The following is a 25,225-nucleotide window of genomic DNA, read 5'->3' on the forward strand; positions in this document are numbered from 1 at the left end:
AGAGACCCTGTCATTCTGCAACTATTCACTGCTCTCTGGTGTTTTTTACTCTCCTGTAACTCTCTTCTGGTACGTGAATAGAGACCCTGTCATTCTGCAACTATTCACTGCTCTCTGGTGTTTTTTTACTCTCCTGTAACTCTCTTCTGGTACGTGAATAGAGACCCTGTCATTCTGCAACTATTCACTGCTCTCTGGTGTTTTTTTACTCTCCTGTAACTCTCTTCTGGTACGTGAATAGAGACCCTGTCATTCTGCAACTATTCACTGCTCTCTGGTGTTTTTTTACTCTCCTGTAACTCTCTTCTGGTACGTGAATAGAGACCCTGTCATTCTGCAACTATTCACTGCTCTCTGGTGTTTTTTACTCTCCTGTAACTCTCTTCTGGTACGTGAATATTTACATAGAGCAAATGATTTTAGTTTGTTAATTTAGTCCTACATCTGTTGTACTGTTATCCAATGTGTTATTTCTAATGTTCATTTAACTGCCATGTGATGTTCAATCCTTATCAATACTTGCTATTATTCTAAAATGTATAGCTGTCTTATTCCATAGTTTCAACCTCCCCCAAATTTTATTGTCTGTTTACTTAACATCTCACCCTGACCAGACCAGAATCTAACTTTCCAATTGGCCTTTCCAATTGTCTTTGATTAGCAATCAACTAAATTTAGTGGACTCAGCTGACTGCCCTCCCTGCATATATTTCACACCAGTCTGGGATGTGCATTGCACAGGGGTGCATTGCATGAGCAGTGTACATTGTAACAATAGCATATGTTCACATTTTCAAAGTGAACATTTTATAAGTGATTCACTAGCAATACAGCAATAGAATTATACAAGAACTGCATTCTCTACTCAGCACAGTGCTGCTTATTAAGAAAACATGCTGCCTATTGACATCTGCTGAAAAATTGCACACTGCATCAAGTTAACCCTATTCTCTCTCCTCTGCTTTCAGGTACGTGAATAGAGACCCTGTCATTCTGCAACTATTCACTGCTCTCTGGTGTTTTTTACTCTCCTGTAACTCTCTTCTGGTACGTGAATAGAGACCCTGTCATTCTGCAACTATTCACTGCTCTCTGGTGTTTTTTACTCTCCTGTAACTCTCTTCTGGTACGTGAATAGAGACCCTGTCATTCTGCAACTATTCACTGCTCTCTGGTGTTTTTTACTCTCCTGTAACTCTCTTCTGGTACGTGAATAGAGACCCTGTCATTCTGCAACTATTCACTGCTCTCTGGTGTTTTTTACTCTCCTGTAACTCTCTTCTGGTACGTGAAGAGACCCTGTCATTCTGCAACTATTCACTGCTCTCTGGTGTTTTTTACTCTCCTGTAACTCTCTTCTGGTACGTGAATAGAGACCCTGTCATTCTGCAACTATTCACTGCTCTCTGGTGTTTTTTACTCTCCTGTAACTCTTCTGGTACGTGAATAGAGACCCTGTCATTCTGCAACTATTCACTGCTCTCTGGTGTTTTTTACTCTCCTGTAACTCTCTTCTGGTACGTGAATAGAGACCCTGTCATTCTGCAACTATTCACTGCTCTCTGGTGTTTTTTACTCTCCTGTAACTCTCTTCTGGTACGTGAATAGAGACCCTGTCATTCTGCAACTATTCACTGCTCTCTGGTGTTTTTTACTCTCCTGTAACTCTCTTCTGGTACGTGAATAGAGACCCTGTCATTCTGCAACTATTCACTGCTCTCTGGTGTTTTTTACTCTCCTGTAACTCTCTTCTGGTACGTGAATAGAGACCCTGTCATTCTGCAACTATTCACTGCTCTCTGGTGTTTTTTACTCTCCTGTAACTCTCTTCTGGTACGTGAATAGAGACCCTGTCATTCTGCAACTATTCACTGCTCTCTGGTGTTTTTTACTCTCCTGTAACTCTCTTCTGGTACGTGAATATTTACATAGAGCAAATGATTTTAGTTTGTTAATTTAGTCCTACATCTGTTGTACTGTTATCCAATGTGTTATTTCTAATGTTCATTTAACTGCCATGTGATGTTCAATCCTTATCAATACTTGCTATTATTCTAAAATGTATAGCTGTCTTATTCCATAGTTTCAACCTCCCCCAAATTTTATTGTCTGTTTACTTAACATCTCACCCTGACCAGACCAGAATCTAACTTTCCAATTGGCCTTTCCAATTGTCTTTGATTAGCAATCAACTAAATTTAGTGGACTCAGCTGACTGCCCTCCCTGCATATATTTCACACCAGTCTGGGATGTGCATTGCACAGGGGTGCATTGCATGGGCAGTGTACATTGTAACAATAGCATATGTTCACATTTTCAAAGTGAACATTTTATAAGTGATTCACTAGCAATACAGCAATAGAATTATACAAGAACTGCATTCTCTACTCAGCACAGTGCTGCTTATTAAGAAAACATGCTGCCTATTGACATCTGCTGAAAAATTGCACACTGCATCAAGTTAACCCTATTCTCTCTCCTCTGCTTTCAGGTACGTGAATAGAGACCCTGTCATTCTGCAACTATTCACTGCTCTCTGGTGTTTTTTACTCTCCTGTAACTCTCTTCTGGTACGTGAATAGAGACCCTGTCATTCTGCAACTATTCACTGCTCTCTGGTGTTTTTTACTCTCCTGTAACTCTCTTCTGGTACGTGAATAGAGACCCTGTCATTCTGCAACTATTCACTGCTCTCTGGTGTTTTTTACTCTCCTGTAACTCTCTTCTGGTACGTGAATAGAGACCCTGTCATTCTGCAACTATTCACTGCTCTCTGGTGTTTTTTACTCTCCTGTAACTCTCTTCTGGTACGTGAATAGAGACCCTGTCATTCTGCAACTATTCACTGCTCTCTGGTGTTTTTTACTCTCCTGTAACTCTCTTCTGGTACGTGAATAGAGACCCTGTCATTCTGCAACTATTCACTGCTCTCTGGTGTTTTTTACTCTCCTGTAACTCTCTTCTGGTACGTGAATAGAGACCCTGTCATTCTGCAACTATTCACTGCTCTCTGGTGTTTTTTACTCTCCTGTAACTCTCTTCTGGTACGTGAATAGAGACCCTGTCATTCTGCAACTATTCACTGCTCTCTGGTGTTTTTTACTCTCCTGTAACTCTCTTCTGGTACGTGAATAGAGACCCTGTCATTCTGCAACTATTCACTGCTCTCTGGTGTTTTTTACTCTCCTGTAACTCTCTTCTGGTACGTGAATAGAGACCCTGTCATTCTGCAACTATTCACTGCTCTCTGGTGTTTTTTACTCTCCTGTAACTCTCTTCTGGTACGTGAATAGAGACCCTGTCATTCTGCAACTATTCACTGCACTCTGGTGTTTTTTACTCTCCTATACCTCTCTTCTGGTACGTGAATATTTACATAGAGCAAATGATTTTAGTTTGTTAATTTAGTCCTACATCTGTTGTACTGTTATCCAATGTGTTATTTCTAATGTTCATTTAACTGCCATGTGATGTTCAATCCTTATCAATACTTGCTATTATTCTAAAATGTATAGCTGTCTTATTCCATAGTTTCAACCTCCCCCAAATTTTATTGTCTGTTTACTTAACATCTCACCCTGACCAGACCAGAATCTAACTTTCCAATTGGCCTTTCCAATTGTCTTTGATTAGCAATCAACTAAATTTAGTGGACTCAGCTGACTGCCCTCCCTGCATATATTTCACACCAGTCTGGGATGTGCATTGCACAGGGGTGCATTGCATGGGCAGTGTACATTGTAACAATAGCATATGTTCACATTTTCAAAGTGAACATTTTATAAGTGATTCACTAGCAATACAGCAATAGAATTATACAAGAACTGCATTCTCTACTCAGCACAGTGCTGCTTATTAAGAAAACATGCTGCCTATTGACATCTGCTGAAAAATTGCACACTGCATCAAGTTAACCCTATTCTCTCTCCTCTGCTTTCAGGTACGTGAATAGAGACCCTGTCATTCTGCAACTATTCACTGCTCTCTGGTGTTTTTTACTCTCCTGTAACTCTCTTCTGGTACGTGAATAGAGACCCTGTCATTCTGCAACTATTCACTGCTCTCTGGTGTTTTTTACTCTCCTGTAACTCTCTTCTGGTACGTGAATAGAGACCCTGTCATTCTGCAACTATTCACTGCTCTCTGGTGTTTTTTACTCTCCTGTAACTCTCTTCTGGTACGTGAATAGAGACCCTGTCATTCTGCAACTATTCACTGCTCTCTGGTGTTTTTTACTCTCCTGTAACTCTCTTCTGGTACGTGAATAGAGACCCTGTCATTCTGCAACTATTCACTGCTCTCTGGTGTTTTTTACTCTCCTGTAACTCTCTTCTGGTACGTGAATAGAGACCCTGTCATTCTGCAACTATTCACTGCTCTCTGGTGTTTTTTACTCTCCTGTAACTCTCTTCTGGTACGTGAATAGAGACCCTGTCATTCTGCAACTATTCACTGCTCTCTGGTGTTTTTTACTCTCCTGTAACTCTCTTCTGGTACGTGAATAGAGACCCTGTCATTCTGCAACTATTCACTGCTCTCTGGTGTTTTTTACTCTCCTGTAACTCTCTTCTGGTACGTGAATAGAGACCCTGTCATTCTGCAACTATTCACTGCTCTCTGGTGTTTTTTACTCTCCTGTAACTCTCTTCTGGTACGTGAATAGAGACCCTGTCATTCTGCAACTATTCACTGCTCTCTGGTGTTTTTTACTCTCCTGTAACTCTCTTCTGGTACGTGAATAGAGACCCTGTCATTCTGCAACTATTCACTGCTCTCTGGTGTTTTTTACTCTCCTGTAACTCTCTTCTGGTACGTGAATAGAGACCCTGTCATTCTGCAACTATTCACTGCTCTCTGGTGTTTTTTACTCTCCTGTAACTCTCTTCTGGTACGTGAATAGAGACCCTGTCATTCTGCAACTATTCACTGCTCTCTGGTGTTTTTTACTCTCCTGTAACTCTCTTCTGGTACGTGAATAGAGACCCTGTCATTCTGCAACTATTCACTGCTCTCTGGTGTTTTTTACTCTCCTGTAACTCTCTTCTGGTACGTGAATAGAGACCCTGTCATTCTGCAACTATTCACTGCTCTCTGGTGTTTTTTACTCTCCTGTAACTCTCTTCTGGTACGTGAATAGAGACCCTGTCATTCTGCAACTATTCACTGCTCTCTGGTGTTTTTTACTCTCCTGTAACTCTCTTCTGGTACGTGAATAGAGACCCTGTCATTCTGCAACTATTCACTGCTCTCTGGTGTTTTTTACTCTCCTGTAACTCTCTTCTGGTACGTGAATAGAGACCCTGTCATTCTGCAACTATTCACTGCTCTCTGGTGTTTTTTACTCTCCTGTAACTCTCTTCTGGTACGTGAATAGAGACCCTGTCATTCTGCAACTATTCACTGCTCTCTGGTGTTTTTTACTCTCCTGTAACTCTCTTCTGGTACGTGAATAGAGACCCTGTCATTCTGCAACTATTCACTGCTCTCTGGTGTTTTTTACTCTCCTGTAACTCTCTTCTGGTACGTGAATAGAGACCCTGTCATTCTGCAACTATTCACTGCTCTCTGGTGTTTTTTACTCTCCTGTAACTCTCTTCTGGTACGTGAATAGAGACCCTGTCATTCTGCAACTATTCACTGCTCTCTGGTGTTTTTTACTCTCCTGTAACTCTCTTCTGGTACGTGAATAGAGACCCTGTCATTCTGCAACTATTCACTGCTCTCTGGTGTTTTTTACTCTCCTGTAACTCTCTTCTGGTACGTGAATAGAGACCCTGTCATTCTGCAACTATTCACTGCTCTCTGGTGTTTTTTACTCTCCTGTAACTCTCTTCTGGTACGTGAATAGAGACCCTGTCATTCTGCAACTATTCACTGCTCTCTGGTGTTTTTTACTCTCCTGTAACTCTCTTCTGGTACGTGAATAGAGACCCTGTCATTCTGCAACTATTCACTGCTCTCTGGTGTTTTTTACTCTCCTGTAACTCTCTTCTGGTACGTGAATAGAGACCCTGTCATTCTGCAACTATTCACTGCTCTCTGGTGTTTTTTACTCTCCTGTAACTCTCTTCTGGTACGTGAATAGAGACCCTGTCATTCTGCAACTATTCACTGCTCTCTGGTGTTTTTTACTCTCCTGTAACTCTCTTCTGGTACGTGAATAGAGACCCTGTCATTCTGCAACTATTCACTGCTCTCTGGTGTTTTTTACTCTCCTGTAACTCTCTTCTGGTACGTGAATAGAGACCCTGTCATTCTGCAACTATTCACTGCTCTCTGGTGTTTTTTACTCTCCTGTAACTCTCTTCTGGTACGTGAATAGAGACCCTGTCATTCTGCAACTATTCACTGCTCTCTGGTGTTTTTTACTCTCCTGTAACTCTCTTCTGGTACGTGAATAGAGACCCTGTCATTCTGCAACTATTCACTGCTCTCTGGTGTTTTTTACTCTCCTGTAACTCTCTTCTGGTACGTGAATATTTACATAGAGCAAATGATTTTAGTTTGTTAATTTAGTCCTACATCTGTTGTACTGTTATCCAATGTGTTATTTCTAATGTTCATTTAACTGCCATGTGATGTTCAATCCTTATCAATACTTGCTATTATTCTAAAATGTATAGCTGTCTTATTCCATAGTTTCAACCTCCCCCAAATTTTATTGTCTGTTTACTTAACATCTCACCCTGACCAGACCAGAATCTAACTTTCCAATTGGCCTTTCCAATTGTCTTTGATTAGCAATCAACTAAATTTAGTGGACTCAGCTGACTGCCCTCCCTGCATATATTTCACACCAGTCTGGGATGTGCATTGCACAGGGGTGCATTGCATGGGCAGTGTACATTGTAACAATAGCATATGTTCACATTTTCAAAGTGAACATTTTATAAGTGATTCACTAGCAATACAGCAATAGAATTATACAAGAACTGCATTCTCTACTCAGCACAGTGCTGCTTATTAAGAAAACATGCTGCCTATTGACATCTGCTGAAAAATTGCACACTGCATCAAGTTAACCCTATTCTCTCTCCTCTGCTTTCAGGTACGTGAATAGAGACCCTGTCATTCTGCAACTATTCACTGCTCTCTGGTGTTTTTTACTCTCCTGTAACTCTCTTCTGGTACGTGAATAGAGACCCTGTCATTCTGCAACTATTCACTGCTCTCTGGTGTTTTTTACTCTCCTGTAACTCTCTTCTGGTACGTGAATAGAGACCCTGTCATTCTGCAACTATTCACTGCTCTCTGGTGTTTTTTACTCTCCTGTAACTCTCTTCTGGTACGTGAATAGAGACCCTGTCATTCTGCAACTATTCACTGCTCTCTGGTGTTTTTTACTCTCCTGTAACTCTCTTCTGGTACGTGAATAGAGACCCTGTCATTCTGCAACTATTCACTGCTCTCTGGTGTTTTTTACTCTCCTGTAACTCTCTTCTGGTACGTGAATAGAGACCCTGTCATTCTGCAACTATTCACTGCTCTCTGGTGTTTTTTACTCTCCTGTAACTCTCTTCTGGTACGTGAATAGAGACCCTGTCATTCTGCAACTATTCACTGCTCTCTGGTGTTTTTTACTCTCCTGTAACTCTCTTCTGGTACGTGAATAGAGACCCTGTCATTCTGCAACTATTCACTGCTCTCTGGTGTTTTTTACTCTCCTGTAACTCTCTTCTGGTACGTGAATAGAGACCCTGTCATTCTGCAACTATTCACTGCTCTCTGGTGTTTTTTACTCTCCTGTAACTCTCTTCTGGTACGTGAATAGAGACCCTGTCATTCTGCAACTATTCACTGCTCTCTGGTGTTTTTTACTCTCCTGTAACTCTCTTCTGGTACGTGAATAGAGACCCTGTCATTCTGCAACTATTCACTGCTCTCTGGTGTTTTTTACTCTCCTGTAACTCTCTTCTGGTACGTGAATAGAGACCCTGTCATTCTGCAACTATTCACTGCTCTCTGGTGTTTTTTACTCTCCTGTAACTCTCTTCTGGTACGTGAATAGAGACCCTGTCATTCTGCAACTATTCACTGCTCTCTGGTGTTTTTTACTCTCCTGTAACTCTCTTCTGGTACGTGAATATTTACAAAGAGCAAATGATTTTAGTTTGTTAATTTAGTCCTACATCTGTTGTACTGTTATCCAATGTGTTATTTCTAATGTTCATTTAACTGCCATGTGATGTTCAATCCTTATCAATACTTGCTATTATTCTAAAATGTATAGCTGTCTTATTCCATAGTTTCAACCTCCCCCAAATTTTATTGTCTGTTTACTTAACATCTCACCCTGACCAGACCAGAATCTAACTTTCCAATTGGCCTTTCCAATTGTCTTTGATTAGCAATCAACTAAATTTAGTGGACTCAGCTGACTGCCCTCCCTGCATATATTTCACACCAGTCTGGGATGTGCATTGCACAGGGGTGCATTGCATGGGCAGTGTACATTGTAACAATAGCATATGTTCACATTTTCAAAGTGAACATTTTATAAGTGATTCACTAGCAATACAGCAATAGAATTATACAAGAACTGCATTCTCTACTCAGCACAGTGCTGCTTATTAAGAAAACATGCTGCCTATTGACATCTGCTGAAAAATTGCACACTGCATCAAGTTAACCCTATTCTCTCTCCTCTGCTTTCAGGTACGTGAATAGAGACCCTGTCATTCTGCAACTATTCACTGCTCTCTGGTGTTTTTTACTCTCCTGTAACTCTCTTCTGGTACGTGAATAGAGACCCTGTCATTCTGCAACTATTCACTGCTCTCTGGTGTTTTTTACTCTCCTGTAACTCTCTTCTGGTACGTGAATAGAGACCCTGTCATTCTGCAACTATTCACTGCTCTCTGGTGTTTTTTACTCTCCTGTAACTCTCTTCTGGTACGTGAATAGAGACCCTGTCATTCTGCAACTATTCACTGCTCTCTGGTGTTTTTTACTCTCCTGTAACTCTCTTCTGGTACGTGAATAGAGACCCTGTCATTCTGCAACTATTCACTGCTCTCTGGTGTTTTTTACTCTCCTGTAACTCTCTTCTGGTACGTGAATAGAGACCCTGTCATTCTGCAACTATTCACTGCTCTCTGGTGTTTTTTACTCTCCTGTAACTCTCTTCTGGTACGTGAATAGAGACCCTGTCATTCTGCAACTATTCACTGCTCTCTGGTGTTTTTTACTCTCCTGTAACTCTCTTCTGGTACGTGAATAGAGACCCTGTCATTCTGCAACTATTCACTGCTCTCTGGTGTTTTTTACTCTCCTGTAACTCTCTTCTGGTACGTGAATAGAGACCCTGTCATTCTGCAACTATTCACTGCTCTCTGGTGTTTTTTACTCTCCTGTAACTCTCTTCTGGTACGTGAATAGAGACCCTGTCATTCTGCAACTATTCACTGCTCTCTGGTGTTTTTTACTCTCCTGTAACTCTCTTCTGGTACGTGAATAGAGACCCTGTCATTCTGCAACTATTCACTGCTCTCTGGTGTTTTTTACTCTCCTGTAACTCTCTTCTGGTACGTGAATAGAGACCCTGTCATTCTGCAACTATTCACTGCTCTCTGGTGTTTTTTACTCTCCTGTAACTCTCTTCTGGTACGTGAATAGAGACCCTGTCATTCTGCAACTATTCACTGCTCTCTGGTGTTTTTTACTCTCCTGTAACTCTCTTCTGGTACGTGAATAGAGACCCTGTCATTCTGCAACTATTCACTGCTCTCTGGTGTTTTTTACTCTCCTGTAACTCTCTTCTGGTACGTGAATATTTACATAGAGCAAATGATTTTAGTTTGTTAATTTAGTCCTACATCTGTTGTACTGTTATCCAATGTGTTATTTCTAATGTTCATTTAACTGCCATGTGATGTTCAATCCTTATCAATACTTGCTATTATTCTAAAATGTATAGCTGTCTTATTCCATAGTTTCAACCTCCCCCAAATTTTATTGTCTGTTTACTTAACATCTCACCCTGACCAGACCAGAATCTAACTTTCCAATTGGCCTTTCCAATTGTCTTTGATTAGCAATCAACTAAATTTAGTGGACTCAGCTGACTGCCCTCCCTGCATATATTTCACACCAGTCTGGGATGTGCATTGCACAGGGGTGCATTGCATGGGCAGTGTACATTGTAACAATAGCATATGTTCACATTTTCAAAGTGAACATTTTATAAGTGATTCACTAGCAATACAGCAATAGAATTATACAAGAACTGCATTCTCTACTCAGCACAGTGCTGCTTATTAAGAAAACATGCTGCCTATTGACATCTGCTGAAAAATTGCACACTGCATCAAGTTAACCCTATTCTCTCTCCTCTGCTTTCAGGTACGTGAATAGAGACCCTGTCATTCTGCAACTATTCACTGCTCTCTGGTGTTTTTTACTCTCCTGTAACTCTCTTCTGGTACGTGAATAGAGACCCTGTCATTCTGCAACTATTCACTGCTCTCTGGTGTTTTTTACTCTCCTGTAACTCTCTTCTGGTACGTGAATAGAGACCCTGTCATTCTGCAACTATTCACTGCTCTCTGGTGTTTTTTACTCTCCTGTAACTCTCTTCTGGTACGTGAATAGAGACCCTGTCATTCTGCAACTATTCACTGCTCTCTGGTGTTTTTTACTCTCCTGTAACTCTCTTCTGGTACGTGAATAGAGACCCTGTCATTCTGCAACTATTCACTGCTCTCTGGTGTTTTTTACTCTCCTGTAACTCTCTTCTGGTACGTGAATAGAGACCCTGTCATTCTGCAACTATTCACTGCTCTCTGGTGTTTTTTACTCTCCTGTAACTCTCTTCTGGTACGTGAATAGAGACCCTGTCATTCTGCAACTATTCACTGCTCTCTGGTGTTTTTTACTCTCCTGTAACTCTCTTCTGGTACGTGAATAGAGACCCTGTCATTCTGCAACTATTCACTGCTCTCTGGTGTTTTTTACTCTCCTGTAACTCTCTTCTGGTACGTGAATAGAGACCCTGTCATTCTGCAACTATTCACTGCTCTCTGGTGTTTTTTACTCTCCTGTAACTCTCTTCTGGTACGTGAATAGAGACCCTGTCATTCTGCAACTATTCACTGCTCTCTGGTGTTTTTTACTCTCCTGTAACTCTCTTCTGGTACGTGAATAGAGACCCTGTCATTCTGCAACTATTCACTGCTCTCTGGTGTTTTTTACTCTCCTGTAACTCTCTTCTGGTACGTGAATAGAGACCCTGTCATTCTGCAACTATTCACTGCTCTCTGGTGTTTTTTACTCTCCTGTAACTCTCTTCTGGTACGTGAATATTTACATAGAGCAAATGATTTTAGTTTGTTAATTTAGTCCTACATCTGTTGTACTGTTATCCAATGTGTTATTTCTAATGTTCATTTAACTGCCATGTGATGTTCAATCCTTATCAATACTTGCTATTATTCTAAAATGTATAGCTGTCTTATTCCATAGTTTCAACCTCCCCCAAATTTTATTGTCTGTTTACTTAACATCTCACCCTGACCAGACCAGAATCTAACTTTCCAATTGGCCTTTCCAATTGTCTTTGATTAGCAATCAACTAAATTTAGTGGACTCAGCTGACTGCCCTCCCTGCATATATTTCACACCAGTCTGGGATGTGCATTGCACAGGGGTGCATTGCATGGGCAGTGTACATTGTAACAATAGCATATGTTCACATTTTCAAAGTGAACATTTTATAAGTGATTCACTAGCAATACAGCAATAGAATTATACAAGAACTGCATTCTCTACTCAGCACAGTGCTGCTTATTAAGAAAACATGCTGCCTATTGACATCTGCTGAAAAATTGCACACTGCATCAAGTTAACCCTATTCTCTCTCCTCTGCTTTCAGGTACGTGAATAGAGACCCTGTCATTCTGCAACTATTCACTGCTCTCTGGTGTTTTTTACTCTCCTGTAACTCTCTTCTGGTACGTGAATAGAGACCCTGTCATTCTGCAACTATTCACTGCTCTCTGGTGTTTTTTACTCTCCTGTAACTCTCTTCTGGTACGTGAATAGAGACCCTGTCATTCTGCAACTTTTCACTGCTCTCTGGTGTTTTTTACTCTCCTGTAACTCTCTTCTGGTACGTGAATAGAGACCCTGTCATTCTGCAACTATTCACTGCTCTCTGGTGTTTTTTACTCTCCTGTAACTCTCTTCTGGTACGTGAATAGAGACCCTGTCATTCTGCAACTATTCACTGCTCTCTGGTGTTTTTTACTCTCCTGTAACTCTCTTCTGGTACGTGAATAGAGACCCTGTCATTCTGCAACTATTCACTGCTCTCTGGTGTTTTTTACTCTCCTGTAACTCTCTTCTGGTACGTGAATAGAGACCCTGTCATTCTGCAACTATTCACTGCTCTCTGGTGTTTTTTACTCTCCTGTAACTCTCTTCTGGTACGTGAATAGAGACCCTGTCATTCTGCAACTATTCACTGCTCTCTGGTGTTTTTTACTCTCCTGTAACTCTCTTCTGGTACGTGAATAGAGACCCTGTCATTCTGCAACTATTCACTGCTCTCTGGTGTTTTTTACTCTCCTGTAACTCTCTTCTGGTACGTGAATAGAGACCCTGTCATTCTGCATCTATTCACTGCTCTCTGGTGTTTTTTACTCTCCTGTAACTCTCTTCTGGTACGTGAATAGAGACCCTGTCATTCTGCAACTATTCACTGCTCTCTGGTGTTTTTTACTCTCCTGTAACTCTCTTCTGGTACGTGAATAGAGACCCTGTCATTCTGCAACTATTCACTGCTCTCTGGTGTTTTTTTACTCTCCTGTAACTCTCTTCTGGTACGTGAATAGAGACCCTGTCATTCTGCAACTATTCACTGCTCTCTGGTGTTTTTTACTCTCCTGTAACTCTCTTCTGGTACGTGAATAGAGACCCTGTCATTCTGCAACTATTCACTGCTCTCTGGTGTTTTTTACTCTCCTGTAACTCTCTTCTGGTACGTGAATAGAGACCCTGTCATTCTGCAACTATTCACTGCTCTCTGGTGTTTTTTACTCTCCTGTAACTCTCTTCTGGTACGTGAATAGAGACCCTGTCATTCTGCAACTATTCACTGCTCTCTGGTGTTTTTTACTCTCCTGTAACTCTCTTCTGGTACGTGAATAGAGACCCTGTCATTCTGCAACTATTCACTGCTCTCTGGTGTTTTTTACTCTCCTGTAACTCTCTTCTGGTACGTGAATAGAGACCCTGTCATTCTGCAACTATTCACTGCTCTCTGGTGTTTTTTACTCTCCTGTAACTCTCTTCTGGTACGTGAATAGAGACCCTGTCATTCTGCAACTATTCACTGCTCTCTGGTGTTTTTTACTCTCCTGTAACTCTCTTCTGGTACGTGAATAGAGACCCTGTCATTCTGCAACTATTCACTGCTCTCTGGTGTTTTTTACTCTCCTGTAACTCTCTTCTGGTACGTGAATAGAGACCCTGTCATTCTGCAACTATTCACTGCTCTCTGGTGTTTTTTACTCTCCTGTAACTCTCTTCTGGTACGTGAATAGAGACCCTGTCATTCTGCAACTATTCACTGCTCTCTGGTGTTTTTTACTCTCCTGTAACTCTCTTCTGGTACGTGAATAGAGACCCTGTCATTCTGCAACTATTCACTGCTCTCTGGTGTTTTTTACTCTCCTGTAACTCTCTTCTGGTACGTGAATAGAGACCCTGTCATTCTGCAACTATTCACTGCTCTCTGGTGTTTTTTACTCTCCTGTAACTCTCTTCTGGTACGTGAATAGAGACCCTGTCATTCTGCAACTATTCACTGCTCTCTGGTGTTTTTTACTCTCCTGTAACTCTCTTCTGGTACGTGAATAGAGACCCTGTCATTCTGCAACTATTCACTGCTCTCTGGTGTTTTTTACACTCCTGTAACTCTCTTCTGGTACGTGAATAGAGACCCTGTCATTCTGCAACTATTCACTGCTCTCTGGTGTTTTTTACTCTCCTGTAACTCTCTTCTGGTACGTGAATAGAGACCCTGTCATTCTGCATCTATTCACTGCTCTCTGGTGTTTTTTACTCTCCTGTAACTCTCTTCTGGTACGTGAATAGAGACCCTGTCATTCTGCATCTATTCACTGCTCTCTGGTGTTTTTTACTCTCCTGTAACTCTCTTCTGGTACGTGAATAGAGACCCTGTCATTCTGCATCTATTCACTGCTCTCTGGTGTTTTTTACTCTCCTGTAACTCTCTTCTGGTACGTGAATAGAGACCCTGTCATTCTGCAACTATTCACTGCTCTCTGGTGTTTTTTACTCTCCTGTAACTCTCTTCTGGTACGTGAATATTTACATAGAGCAAATGATTTTAGTTTGTTAATTTAGTCCTACATCTGTTGTACTGTTATCCAATGTGTTATTTCTAATGTTCATTTAACTGCCATGTGATGTTCAATCCTTATCAATACTTGCTATTATTCTAAAATGTATAGCTGTCTTATTCCATAGTTTCAACCTCCCCCAAATTTTATTGTCTGTTTACTTAACATCTCACCCTGACCAGACCAGAATCTAACTTTCCAATTGGCCTTTCCAATTGTCTTTGATTAGCAATCAACTAAATTTAGTGGACTCAGCTGACTGCCCTCCCTGCATATATTTCACACCAGTCTGGGATGTGCATTGCACAGGGGTGCATTGCATGGGCAGTGTACATTGTAACAATAGCATATGTTCACATTTTCAAAGTGAACATTTTATAAGTGATTCACTAGCAATACAGCAATAGAATTATACAAGAACTGCATTCTCTACTCAGCACAGTGCTGCTTATTAAGAAAACATGCTGCCTATTGACATCTGCTGAAAAATTGCACACTGCATCAAGTTAACCCTATTCTCTCTCCTCTGCTTTCAGGTACGTGAATAGAGACCCTGTCATTCTGCAACTATTCACTGCTCTCTGGTGTTTTTTACTCTCCTGTAACTCTCTTCTGGTACGTGAATAGAGACCCTGTCATTCTGCAACTATTCACTGCTCTCTGGTGTTTTTTACTCTCCTGTAACTCTCTTCTGGTACGTGAATAGAGACCCTGTCATTCTGCAACTATTCACTGCTCTCTGGTGTTTTTTACTCTCCTGTAACTCTCTTCTGGTACGTGAATAGAGACCCTGTCATTCTGCAACTATTCACTGCTCTCTGGTGTTTTTTACTCTCCTGTAACTCTCTTCTGGTACGTGAATAGAGACCCTGTCATTCTGCAACTATTCACTGCTCTCTGGTGTTTTTTACTCTCCTGTAACTCTCTTCTGGTACGTGAATAGAGACCCTGTCATTCTGCAACTATTCACTGCTCTCTGGTGTTTTTTACTCTCCTGTAACTCTCTTCTGGTACGTGAATAGAGACCCTGTCATTCTGCAACTATTCACTGCTCTCTGGTGTTTTTTACTCTCCTGTAACTCTCTTCTGGTACGTGAATAGAGACCCTGTCATTCTGCAACTATTCACTGCTCTCTGGTGTTTTTTACTCTCCTGTAACTCTCTTCTGGTACGTGAATAGAGACCCTGTCATTCTGCAACTATTCACTGCTCTCTGGTGTTTTTTACTCTCCTGTAACTCTCTTCTGGTACGTGAATAGAGACCCTGTCATTCTGCAACTATTCACTGCTCTCTGGTGTTTTTTACTCTCCTGTAACTCTCTTCTGGTACGTGAATAGAGACCCTGTCATTCTGCAACTATTCACTGCTCTCTGGTGTTTTTTACTCTCCTGTAACTCTCTTCTGGTACGTGAATAGAGACCCTGTCATTCTGCAACTATTCACTGCTCTCTGGTGTTTTTTACTCTCCTGTAACTCTCTTCTGGTACGTGAATAGAGACCCTGTCATTCTGCAACTATTCACTGCTCTCTGGTGTTTTTTACTCTCCTGTAACTCTCTTCTGGTACGTGAATAGAGACCCTGTCATTCTGCAACTATTCACTGCTCTCTGGTGTTTTTTTACTCTCCTGTAACTCTCTTCTGGTACGTGAATAGAGACCCTGTCATTCTGCAACTATTCACTGCTCTCTGGTGTTTTTTACTCTCCTGTAACTCTCTTCTGGTACGTGAATAGAGACCCTGTCATTCTGCAACTATTCACTGCTCTCTGGTGTTTTTTACTCTCCTGTAACTCTCTTCTGGTACGTGAATAGAGACCCTGTCATTCTGCAACTATTCACTGCTCTCTGGTGTTTTTTACTCTCCTGTAACTCTCTTCTGGTACGTGAATATTTACATAGAGCAAATGATTTTAGTTTGTTAATTTAGTCCTACATCTGTTGTACTGTTATCCAATGTGTTATTTCTAATGTTCATTTAACTGCCATGTGATGTTCAATCCTTATCAATACTTGCTATTATTCTAAAATGTATAGCTGTCTTATTCCATAGTTTCAACCTCCCCCAAATTTTATTGTCTGTTTACTTAACATCTCACCCTGACCAGACCAGAATCTAACTTTCCAATTGGCCTTTCCAATTGTCTTTGATTAGCAATCAACTAAATTTAGTGGACTCAGCTGACTGCCCTCCCTGCATATATTTCACACCAGTCTGGGATGTGCATTGCACAGGGGTGCATTGCATGGGCAGTGTACATTGTAACAATAGCATATGTTCACATTTTCAAAGTGAACATTTTATAAGTGATTCACTAGCAATACAGCAATAGAATTATACAAGAACTGCATTCTCTACTCAGCACAGTGCTGCTTATTAAGAAAACATGCTGCCTATTGACATCTGCTGAAAAATTGCACACTGCATCAAGTTAACCCTATTCTCTCTCCTCTGCTTTCAGGTACGTGAATAGAGACCCTGTCATTCTGCAACTATTCACTGCTCTCTGGTGTTTTTTACTCTCCTGTAACTCTCTTCTGGTACGTGAATAGAGACCCTGTCATTCTGCAACTATTCACTGCTCTCTGGTGTTTTTTACTCTCCTGTAACTCTCTTCTGGTACGTGAATAGAGACCCTGTCATTCTGCAACTATTCACTGCTCTCTGGTGTTTTTTACTCTCCTGTAACTCTCTTCTGGTACGTGAATAGAGACCCTGTCATTCTGCAACTATTCACTGCTCTCTGGTGTTTTTTACTCTCCTGTAACTCTCTTCTGGTACGTGAATAGAGACCCTGTCATTCTGCAACTATTCACTGCTCTCTGGTGTTTTTTACTCTCCTGTAACTCTCTTCTGGTACGTGAATAGAGACCCTGTCATTCTGCAACTATTCACTGCTCTCTGGTGTTTTTTACTCTCCTGTAACTCTCTTCTGGTACGTGAATAGAGACCCTGTCATTCTGCAACTATTCACTGCTCTCTGGTGTTTTTTACTCTCCTGTAACTCTCTTCTGGTACGTGAATAGAGACCCTGTCATTCTGCAACTATTCACTGCTCTCTGGTGTTTTTTACTCTCCTGTAACTCTCTTCTGGTACGTGAATAGAGACCCTGTCATTCTGCAACTATTCACTGCTCTCTGGTGTTTTTTACTCTCCTGTAACTCTCTTCTGGTACGTGAATAGAGACCCTGTCATTCTGCAACTATTCACTGCTCTCTGGTGTTTTTTACTCTCCTGTAACTCTCTTCTGGTACGTGAATAGAGACCCTGTCATTCTGCAACTATTCACTGCTCTCTGGTGTTTTTTACTCTCCTGTAACTCTCTTCTGGTACGTGAATAGAGACCCTGTCATTCTGCAACTATTCACTGCTCTCTGGTGTTTTTTACTCTCCTGTAACTCTCTTCTGGTACGTGAATAGAGACCCTGTCATTCTGCAACTATTCACTGCTCTCTGGTGTTTTTTACTCTCCTGTAACTCTCTTCTGGTACGTGAATAGAGACCCTGTCATTCTGCAACTATTCACTGCTCTCTGGTGTTTTTTACTCTCCTGTAACTCTCTTCTGGTACGTGAATAGAGACCCTGTCATTCTGCAACTATTCACTGCTCTCTGGTGTTTTTTACTCTCCTGTAACTCTCTTCTGGTACGTGAATAGAGACCCTGTCATTCTGCAACTATTCACTGCTCTCTGGTGTTTTTTACTCTCCTGTAACTCTCTTCTGGTACGTGAATAGAGACCCTGTCATTCTGCAACTATTCACTGCTCTCTGGTGTTTTTTACTCTCCTGTAACTCTCTTCTGGTACGTGAATAGAGACCCTGTCATTCTGCAACTATTCACTGCTCTCTGGTGTTTTTTACTCTCCTGTAACTCTCTTCTGGTACGTGAATAGAGACCCTGTCATTCTGCAACTATTCACTGCTCTCTGGTGTTTTTTACTCTCCTGTAACTCTCTTCTGGTACGTGAATAGAGACCCTGTCATTCTGCAACTATTCACTGCTCTCTGGTGTTTTTTACTCTCCTGTAACTCTCTTCTGGTACGTGAATAGAGACCCTGTCATTCTGCAACTATTCACTGCTCTCTGGTGTTTTTTACTCTCCTGTAACTCTCTTCTGGTACGTGAATAGAGACCCTGTCATTCTGCAACTATTCACTGCTCTCTGGTGTTTTTTACTCTCCTGTAACTCTCTTCTGGTACGTGAATAGAGACCCTGTCATTCTGCAACTATTCACTGCTCTCTGGTGTTTTTTACTCTCCTGTAACTCTCTTCTGGTACGTGAATAGAGACCCTGTCATTCTGCAACTATTCACTGCTCTCTGGTGTTTTTTACTCTCCTGTAACTCTCTTCTGGTACGTGAATAGAGACCCTGTCATTCTGCAACTATTCACTGCTCTCTGGTGTTTTTTACTCTCCTGTAACTCTCTTCTGGTACGTGAATAGAGACCCTGTCATTCTGCAACTATTCACTGCTCTCTGGTGTTTTTTACTCTCCTGTAACTCTCTTCTGGTACGTGAATAGAGACCCTGTCATTCTGCAACTATTCACTGCTCTCTGGTGTTTTTTACTCTCCTGTAACTCTCTTCTGGTACGTGAATAGAGACCCTGTCATTCTGCAACTATTCACTGCTCTCTGGTGTTTTTTACTCTCCTGTAACTCTCTTCTGGTACGTGAATAGAGACCCTGTCATTCTGCAACTATTCACTGCTCTCTGGTGTTTTTTACTCTCCTGTAACTCTCTTCTGGTACGTGAATAGAGACCCTGTCATTCTGCAACTATTCACTGCTCTCTGGTGTTTTTTACTCTCCTGTAACTCTCTTCTGGTACGTGAATAGAGACCCTGTCATTCTGCAACTATTCACTGCTCTCTGGTGTTTTTTACTCTCCTGTAACTCTCTTCTGGTACGTGAATAGAGACCCTGTCATTCTGCAACTATTCACTGCTCTCTGGTGTTTTTTACTCTCCTGTAACTCTCTTCTGGTACGTGAATAGAGACCCTGTCATTCTGCAACTATTCACTGCTCTCTGGTGTTTTTTACTCTCCTGTAACTCTCTTCTGGTACGTGAATAGAGACCCTGTCATTCTGCAACTATTCACTGCTCTCTGGTGTTTTTTACTCTCCTGTAACTCTCTTCTGGTACGTGAATAGAGACCCTGTCATTCTGCAACTATTCACTGCTCTCTGGTGTTTTTTACTCTCCTGTAACTCTCTTCTGGTACGTGAATAGAGACCCTGTCATTCTGCAACTATTCACTGCTCTCTGGTGTTTTTTACTCTCCTGTAACTCTCTTCTGGTACGTGAATAGAGACCCTGTCATTCTGCAACTATTCACTGCTCTCTGGTGTTTTTTACTCTCCTGTAACTCTCTTCTGGTACGTGAATAGAGACCCTGTCATTCTGCAACTATTCACTGCTCTCTGGTGTTTTTTACTCTCCTGTAACTCTCTTCTGGTACGTGAATAGAGACCCTGTCATTCTGCAACTATTCACTGCTCTCTGGTGTTTTTTACTCTCCTGTAACTCTCTTCTGGTACGTGAATAGAGACCCTGTCATTCTGCAACTATTCACTGCTCTCTGGTGTTTTTTACTCTCCTGTAACTCTCTTCTGGTACGTGAATAGAGACCCTGTCATTCTGCAACTATTCACTGCTCTCTGGTGTTTTTTACTCTCCTGTAACTCTCTTCTGGTACGTGAATAGAGACCCTGTCATTCTGCAACTATTCACTGCTCTCTGGTGTTTTTTACTCTCCTGTAACTCTCTTCTGGTACGTGAATAGAGACCCTGTCATTCTGCAACTATTCACTGCTCTCTGGTGTTTTTTACTCTCCTGTAACTCTCTTCTGGTACGTGAATAGAGACCCTGTCATTCTGCAACTATTCACTGCTCTCTGGTGTTTTTTACTCTCCTGTAACTCTCTTCTGGTACGTGAATAGAGACCCTGTCATTCTGCAACTATTCACTGCTCTCTGGTGTTTTTTACTCTCCTGTAACTCTCTTCTGGTACGTGAATAGAGACCCTGTCATTCTGCAACTATTCACTGCTCTCTGGTGTTTTTTACTCTCCTGTAACTCTCTTCTGGTACGTGAATAGAGACCCTGTCATTCTGCAACTATTCACTGCTCTCTGGTGTTTTTTACTCTCCTGTAACTCTCTTCTGGTACGTGAATAGAGACCCTGTCATTCTGCAACTATTCACTGCTCTCTGGTGTTTTTTACTCTCCTGTAACTCTCTTCTGGTACGTGAATAGAGACCCTGTCATTCTGCAACTATTCACTGCTCTCTGGTGTTTTTTACTCTCCTGTAACTCTCTTCTGGTACGTGAATAGAGACCCTGTCATTCTGCAACTATTCACTGCTCTCTGGTGTTTTTTACTCTCCTGTAACTCTCTTCTGGTACGTGAATAGAGACCCTGTCATTCTGCAACTATTCACTGCTCTCTGGTGTTTTTTACTCTCCTGTAACTCTCTTCTGGTACGTGAATAGAGACCCTGTCATTCTGCAACTATTCACTGCTCTCTGGTGTTTTTTACTCTCCTGTAACTCTCTTCTGGTACGTGAATATTTACATAGAGCAAATGATTTTAGTTTGTTAATTTAGTCCTACATCTGTTGTACTGTTATCCAATGTGTTATTTCTAATGTTCATTTAACTGCCATGTGATGTTCAATCCTTATCAATACTTGCTATTATTCTAAAATGTATAGCTGTCTTATTCCATAGTTTCAACCTCCCCCAAATTTTATTGTCTGTTTACTTAACATCTCACCCTGACCAGACCAGAATCTAACTTTCCAATTGGCCTTTCCAATTGTCTTTGATTAGCAATCAACTAAATTTAGTGGACTCAGCTGACTGCCCTCCCTGCATATATTTCACACCAGTCTGGGATGTGCATTGCACAGGGGTGCATTGCATGGGCAGTGTACATTGTAACAATAGCATATGTTCACATTTTCAAAGTGAACATTTTATAAGTGATTCACTAGCAATACAGCAATAGAATTATACAAGAACTGCATTCTCTACTCAGCACAGTGCTGCTTATTAAGAAAACATGCTGCCTATTGACATCTGCTGAAAAATTGCACACTGCATCAAGTTAACCCTATTCTCTCTCCTCTGCTTTCAGGTACGTGAATAGAGACCCTGTCATTCTGCAACTATTCACTGCTCTCTGGTGTTTTTTACTCTCCTGTAACTCTTCTGGTACGTGAATAGAGACCCTGTCATTCTGCAACTATTCACTGCTCTCTGGTGTTTTTTACTCTCCTGTAACTCTCTTCTGGTACGTGAATAGAGACCCTGTCATTCTGCAACTATTCACTGCTCTCTGGTGTTTTTTACTCTCCTGTAACTCTCTTCTGGTACGTGAATAGAGACCCTGTCATTCTGCAACTATTCACTGCTCTCTGGTGTTTTTTACTCTCCTGTAACTCTCTTCTGGTACGTGAATAGAGACCCTGTCATTCTGCAACTATTCACTGCTCTCTGGTGTTTTTTACTCTCCTGTAACTCTCTTCTGGTACGTGAATAGAGACCCTGTCATTCTGCAACTATTCACTGCTCTCTGGTGTTTTTTACTCTCCTGTAACTCTCTCTTCTGGTACGTGAATAGAGACCCTGTCATTCTGCAACTATTCACTGCTCTCTGGTGTTTTTTACTCTCCTGTAACTCTCTCTTCTGGTACGTGAATAGAGACCCTGTCATTCTGCAACTATTCACTGCTCTCTGGTGTTTTTTACTCTCCTGTAACTCTCTCTTCTGGTACGTGAATAGAGACCCTGTCATTCTGCAACTATTCACTGCTCTCTGGTGTTTTTTACTCTCCTGTAACTCTCTTCTGGTACGTGAATAGAGACCCTGTCATTCTGCAACTATTCACTGCTCTCTGGTGTTTTTTACTCTCCTGTAACTCTCTCTTCTGGTACGTGAATAGAGACCCTGTCATTCTGCAACTATTCACTGCTCTCTGGTGTTTTTTACTCTCCTGTAACTCTCTTCTGGTACGTGAATAGAGACCCTGTCATTCTGCAACTATTCACTGCTCTCTGGTGTTTTTTACTCTCCTGTAACTCTCTTCTGGTACGTGAATAGAGACCCTGTCATTCTGCAACTATTCACTGCTCTCTGGTGTTTTTTACTCTCCTGTAACTCTCTTCTGGTACGTGAATAGAGACCCTGTCATTCTGCAACTATTCACTGCTCTCTGGTGTTTTTTACTCTCCTGTAACTCTCTTCTGGTACGTGAATAGAGACCCTGTCATTCTGCAACTATTCACTGCTCTCTGGTGTTTTTTACTCTCCTGTAACTCTCTTCTGGTACGTGAATAGAGACCCTGTCATTCTGCAACTATTCACTGCTCTCTGGTGTTTTTTACTCTCCTGTAACTCTCTTCTGGTACGTGAATATTTACATAGAGCAAATGATTTTAGTTTGTTAATTTAGTCCTACATCTGTTGTACTGTTATCCAATGTGTTATTTCTAATGTTCATTTAACTGCCATGTGATGTTCAATCCTTATCAATACTTGCTATTATTCTAAAATGTATAGCTGTCTTATTCCATAGTTTCAACCTCCCCCAAATTTTATTGTCTGTTTACTTAACATCTCACCCTGACCAGACCAGAATCTAACTTTCCAATTGGCCTTTCCAATTGTCTTTGATTAGCAATCAACTAAATTTAGTGGACTCAGCTGACTGCCCTCCCTGCATATATTTCACACCAGTCTGGGATGTGCATTGCACAGGGGTGCATTGCATGGGCAGTGTACATTGTAACAATAGCATATGTTCACATTTTCAAAGTGAACATTTTATAAGTGATTCACTAGCAATACAGCAATAGAATTATACAAGAACTGCATTCTCTACTCAGCACAGTGCTGCTTATTAAGAAAACATGCTGCCTATTGACATCTGCTGAAAAATTGCACACTGCATCAAGTTAACCCTATTCTCTCTCCTCTGCTTTCAGGTACGTGAATAGAGACCCTGTCATTCTGCAACTATTCACTGCTCTCTGGTGTTTTTTACTCTCCTGTAACTCTCTTCTGGTACGTGAATAGAGACCCTGTCATTCTGCAACTATTCACTGCTCTCTGGTGTTTTTTACTCTCCTGTAACTCTCTTCTGGTACGTGAATAGAGACCCTGTCATTCTGCAACTATTCACTGCTCTCTGGTGTTTTTTACTCTCCTGTAACTCTCTTCTGGTACGTGAATAGAGACCCTGTCATTCTGCAACTATTCACTGCTCTCTGGTGTTTTTTACTCTCCTGTAACTCTCTTCTGGTACGTGAATAGAGACCCTGTCATTCTGCAACTATTCACTGCTCTCTGGTGTTTTTTACTCTCCTGTAACTCTCTTCTGGTACGTGAATAGAGACCCTGTCATTCTGCAACTATTCACTGCTCTCTGGTGTTTTTTACTCTCCTGTAACTCTCTTCTGGTACGTGAATAGAGACCCTGTCATTCTGCAACTATTCACTGCTCTCTGGTGTTTTTTACTCTCCTGTAACTCTCTTCTGGTACGTGAATAGAGACCCTGTCATTCTGCAACTATTCACTGCTCTCTGGTGTTTTTTACTCTCCTGTAACTCTCTTCTGGTACGTGAATAGAGACCCTGTCATTCTGCAACTATTCACTGCTCTCTGGTGTTTTTTACTCTCCTGTAACTCTCTTCTGGTACGTGAATAGAGACCCTGTCATTCTGCAACTATTCACTGCTCTCTGGTGTTTTTTACTCTCCTGTAACTCTCTTCTGGTACGTGAATAGAGACCCTGTCATTCTGCAACTATTCACTGCTCTCTGGTGTTTTTTACTCTCCTGTAACTCTCTTCTGGTACGTGAATAGAGACCCTGTCATTCTGCAACTATTCACTGCTCTCTGGTGTTTTTTACTCTCCTGTAACTCTCTTCTGGTACGTGAATAGAGACCCTGTCATTCTGCAACTATTCACTGCTCTCTGGTGTTTTTTACTCTCCTGTAACTCTCTTCTGGTACGTGAATAGAGACCCTGTCATTCTGCAACTATTCACTGCTCTCTGGTGTTTTTTACTCTCCTGTAACTCTCTTCTGGTACGTGAATAGAGACCCTGTCATTCTGCAACTATTCACTGCTCTCTGGTGTTTTTTACTCTCCTGTAACTCTCTTCTGGTACGTGAATAGAGACCCTGTCATTCTGCAACTATTCACTGCTCTCTGGTGTTTTTTTACTCTCCTGTAACTCTCTTCTGGTACGTGAATAGAGACCCTGTCATTCTGCAACTATTCACTGCTCTCTGGTGTTTTTTACTCTCCTGTAACTCTCTTCTGGTACGTGAATAGAGACCCTGTCATTCTGCAACTATTCACTGCTCTCTGGTGTTTTTTACTCTCCTGTAACTCTCTTCTGGTACGTGAATAGAGACCCTGTCATTCTGCAACTATTCACTGCTCTCTGGTGTTTTTTACTCTCCTGTAACTCTCTTCTGGTACGTGAATAGAGACCCTGTCATTCTGCAACTATTCACTGCTCTCTGGTGTTTTTTACTCTCCTGTAACTCTCTTCTGGTACGTGAATAGAGACCCTGTCATTCTGCAACTATTCACTGCTCTCTGGTGTTTTTTACTCTCCTGTAACTCTCTTCTGGTACGTGAATATTTACATAGAGCAAATGATTTTCGTTTGTTAATTTAGTCCTACATCTGTTGTACTGTTATCCAATGTGTTATTTCTAATGTTCATTTAACTGCCATGTGATGTTCAATCCTTATCAATACTTGCTATTATTCTAAAATGTATAGCTGTCTTATTCCATAGTTTCAACCTCCCCCAAATTTTATTGTCTGTTT

Source organism: Bombina bombina, chromosome 1 (genome assembly GCF_027579735.1).
Source record: "Bombina bombina isolate aBomBom1 chromosome 1, aBomBom1.pri, whole genome shotgun sequence".
Taxonomy (NCBI): domain Eukaryota; kingdom Metazoa; phylum Chordata; class Amphibia; order Anura; family Bombinatoridae; genus Bombina; species Bombina bombina.